Source organism: Mustela nigripes, unplaced genomic scaffold, assembly GCF_022355385.1.
Source record: "Mustela nigripes isolate SB6536 unplaced genomic scaffold, MUSNIG.SB6536 HiC_scaffold_541, whole genome shotgun sequence".
Taxonomy (NCBI): domain Eukaryota; kingdom Metazoa; phylum Chordata; class Mammalia; order Carnivora; family Mustelidae; genus Mustela; species Mustela nigripes.
In genome coordinates this window covers 4,580-9,284 of record NW_026739948.1, presented here as the reverse complement: position 1 = coordinate 9,284, position 4,705 = coordinate 4,580, and the positions used below count along the sequence as shown (strand labels likewise).

Here is a 4,705-nt window from a genome sequence, read left to right as displayed (position 1 = left end):
TTAAGGATGCTTTATATCCCTATTTTAGTCAGTAAAATAATAAATGTCTTGTGCATAATAACTATGGGGTTACTTTTTGGTGCATCTTATCTGTCATTTGAGCTTTCATATCAAAGTTTTATGCCTTTTTTTTTGTATTATTTTTCTCAGAATCAATATTTTGCATTTTTTATACATGGAGAGGTTCCAAAACTACTTTTTCTAAAAATTTCACTTTGGGTTTCCATATCAGATGAATGTTTCCTGTCATTGGTTATAAACTTGGACACTGTAATGTTTTCTATGTAATACCAAACTCCTCCCCATTTCGCCTGCGATAGTGTAGTGCTTTTTAGGAATTTCATATTTATTGTTTGTTTGAACTACATACAAGACCAGTACAAATACACTAATGTTTTATGATCCATAGTTATTTTATCCAGTTAACAGATAATCAGATTCTCCTGCTTTTTCTCTCACTTAAGAAGAAATATCTGTTACCTATACATAGACAACATACACATATATTTGATAGAGTTCAAAATGGTTCAGACAGTACAAATTCATATACAGAACTTCCTGATTCCTGATCTTCAGTTCTCCATTTCCCCTTCTTATCATCACTATCATGAGTTTATACATGTTTATAAATAGACTCATTCCTCTTCTATACAAATGATTGTGCTGCCTACACTGCTCCACACCATGTTAAGATATTCTAGACTAAGTAAACATGATTAGGAAATCGACACTGGGGTATCAGTGGTTTAACTAAATAAGCTTATTTACTGGTTGTGGTTTATCCCCAATCTGTTGCTCACAGATAGGAAGTGAAGAGCTCCAGGGCTGTGCTCTATCTATTTGCTCAGTCACCTGGGCTGACAGTCTTTTTCTTTTGGATACTGAATGGGAAACAGTCTCTGTTCTCTCCTTCAAAAGAGAGAGTAGAAGAGGAAATCATTCATTTGACCATACCTAGTAATATAGTTCTGAAACAGCCAGAGAACTGGGCAATATGGCCCTCCTAAAAAAAAAAAAAAATGCAGCCTTCACATGCCCAGAAAATAAGATATATTGGACATTAGTCTACTGGTTGCATCTCAATCTTTTTTGTTCAAATATATTCAAATATATATGTTGAATATATGCATGTATGTATATATATACACATTTATGAATATATTCATATATGTGTACATATACAAACATGTGTATATATATGTATATCCTGAAGCTCATTCTGTGTTTCATAAATATATCTCTGATTTGGAAGGCTAAGTGATGTCTCACTGTATGAAAATACCAAATTTTACTTACTTAGTCCTGCACTAGGTTGTTTCCCGTCTTTTGCCAGTATAAAAATGCTGTAATGAATAGTGACGGGATATATTTCTGGAAATGGAATTTCTGCAGCAAATTATATGTTCATATAAAAATTTGAACCATACATGTTTTAAAACCATTGATATTTGGGGGGGGCACCTGGGTGGCTCAGTTGGTTAAGTGTCTGCCTTTATCTCAGGTCATGATCTCAGGGTCCTGGGGTTGAGTCCCAAGTTGGGCTCCTCACTCATTGGGGAATCTGCTTCTCTCTCACCCTCTGACTCCCCCCACTCATTCTCTGTCTCAAATAAATAAATAAAGTCTTTGTAAAAAGTGGATTTTTCTTTTATATGTATTGTGTGTGTGTTTTCAGTATATTTGCCTCCTTTTTTGATTTTGATTTTTTGGAACTAATTTACATGTTGTTTGGATTTGTGAATATTAATGTTGAGTTATTTGGTTATATCTATTAGTATATATTAATATAAATATTAATGACCTTTGTAACAAATGCCATCCTTTGTCACATTTCAAAGGCCTATGTTGAATTTGTGTTTTATTAAGAATGTAACCTTGTTTTCATTTTGTTGGTATTGTTGTTGTCCTTTTTATCTCTGGATTTTGTAATTACTTTGTTTCTTTTGTATACAGCATGGTATTAAATTTTGCTTTGGAATTAAATTTATTTCTTTTCTTTTAGTAGACAAATTTTCAGTTTACAGTAATTATCAGATTCAGTCTCTGTTTTATCATATGTTAGTATCATCTTTCCCTCTTAAATAGCCTTGTGATTTATTTTCTGTTTCTCCATTAATTTCTTTTTATGATTAGGAAGAAGGTTACTTTAGTACTTTCCTTTTCAGCTATTACTTTATAAAACACATATACTTTCATTTATTTTCTGCTATGAATTTCTTGCTATGACCAGTGATAAAAGTAGTATAATTCATTTTCTCCTCCTTTCCCTTCTTTACACATTTTGATTAATGATATTTAATTTATTCTTAGTTCTAATAATTAAAATATCAGTTATAAATGATACATTTTGATACCTTACATATAATATTAGAGGATTTTCAGAACTCCTGCATTATCTTACACACTTTTCTGTTTCACATCCAAGTTTTATTAGTTGTATCAATTTCTACCTTCTCAAAAAATATAAAAATATATATTCTTATCAATCCATCCTAATTTTGTTTTATTTAAGTAAATTCATAATCATATGTAACTCCTCTTGCTGTATATAGTCTTTGTTGTTTTTGTTAGAAATTTATCCCATAGATTCTAAGAAAATTCTATAAAGTGGTACTCATGGGAACAACATTCTTAAGTTTTTTCAAGATCTCAACTACCTATTTTTCTATTTATTTTCAGTTTTTTGTCCAAACTGCAGCACTTCAGAGTGAGAGTGGAATGCTGCTAATAACTATACCAGGACCATGGATTTCAACTCAACTGTATCTCAGATGAATAAGAATGTATAGACATTCCATGATTTTAATATACACATTACAATATTATCTTTTTTCTAAAACAGCATTCTTATTTTCCAACAGTTCTTTTTAAATTTTTTTCAGAAATAAGAAAACATATTCTGCAAGCTATAAATGGTAAACCTAATAAAACTCTGAGATAAAATAAGTTTTTAAATTATATTTTAGAAAAAAATGTTTCATTCCATTATTTTATCCCAGCCCTCCAACTTGAGGACCACAATTGTATATACAGGTTGGATCTTCATTTTCTTTCCTTCATATCTGCATTTTTTCCCTTAAATTTTAAAAATTATTCACATATTTCCATCTTATTGTTCCTAGGTTTATTATTTTTATTTTCTATTTTTCTTATATATTTTCACATTGTCTTATCTTTCTTATGATGCTTCCAATTTTGCCATAATTTATAATTTTTTTTTCTTTTCAAACTTCCCTGAACTCTGGTAGCTCATATTCAGTCTCTTCTGCATATCTCTTTCAGGGTACTTGTGTTTCGGCTTTGTGCTTTCTACTTAAATACATAAATGATTATTTCATATGTTCTCCTTCCATTTATGGTCATTTTGATTATTCAGTCACAATTTACAGTAACATTTTTATGATAAATATTCTTCTAGTGTTAGTCTTTCACATTGCCTCCTTTTTAAAAAATTTTGGATAGTATATTTCAAATCATCTCTTCCTTTTTAAAATAATACTCAGCTTTGAATCCATTGAGTTTTCCCTAGAACAGTGATTTGTAGAAGGTTATTGTAGAAATCATGCTAAGTCTTATCCTAGGCTAGATTTTTTCCCCTTGTGACCTAGGAAATTATATGTGAGTTTTTCACTTTTTACTTCATCCTAGACAATGGCAATAGATAGCTGTGATAATAACAAAACATACTGTCTTATCCTAACTTTTCTATTTCTGTGAAATTTCTCTATTTCATTCTTACCTTTATCTTTTTTAAATGATTTTATCTATTTGTTTGAGAGAGAGAGAATGAGAGAGAGGGAGAAAGCATGGAGTGGGTTAGAAGGAAAAGCACACTCCCTGCTGAGCAGGGAGCCCAGGTGCTGGACTTGATCCTGAGACTCCAGGATCATGACCTGCGCCAAAGACAGTCACCTAACAAACTGCGCCACCCAGGCATCCCTCATTATCTTTAATGTGTATTTTTACTGGATATAGAAATCTTGGTTGAGAGATTTCTTTAAAGCATTTTGTAGATGGCATTCCATTATCCTCTACCTCCTTTTTTTTCTAATCAGAAATCAACAGTAATTCATATCATTGTTCTTTTACAAGCAATGTGTCTTCTTGCTGTCTCCTTTCAAGATTTTGCTCTTTATCTCTGGTTTTCCTCAGTTTGTATCCAGTGAGGTTTTCTTTATAATTATTTTGGTTGGCATTTAAAATTATTCATAAATAACTACCTTAGTTGGGATGATTATTTAATTTTGTTTTTTTGAACTACATTTGGAAAATATTCTTTTTTCTTTTCTTTTTAAATATGGAGTGTTTCTTGGATTTTCATGTCATCCTTGCATAGGGGTCATGCTAATCTCTACACCATTAAATTTAGAAAATATTCTGATATGTATCTAGTATTCTTTCTTTATTCTCTCTCTCCTTTTCTATTAAGATTCCAATTCCATATGTATTTGCATATGAGTGGACAAAGCATATGAATGGATAAAGACATAACATACAAAATGTTAGTATTGTATAAAATAGCCTTTAAGGTAAAAAACATTAACAGAAAATAATGAGGGTTAGTTCATAGTAATAAAAATTTTAATTTACCAAGAACTAATAATAATTTTAAACTATTTATTTAAAAACATAGCCTAGGATTATATAAACAAAAATTTTCATAACTACAGAGAAGAGAAAAATCTCAAAAACATAGTGTAAAATC

General features: G+C 30.5%; 1 non-coding gene across 1 annotated transcript; it reads right to left on the bottom strand.

Moving 5' to 3' along the window:
* Nucleotides 1–4,291: 4,291 nt before the first annotated feature.
* On the bottom strand, nt 4,292–4,395 carry LOC132008639 (U6 spliceosomal RNA). Its single transcript, XR_009401680.1, has one exon. It is a non-coding gene; the product is annotated as a U6 spliceosomal RNA (small nuclear RNA).
* Between the last annotated feature and the right edge of the window lie 310 nt (nt 4,396–4,705).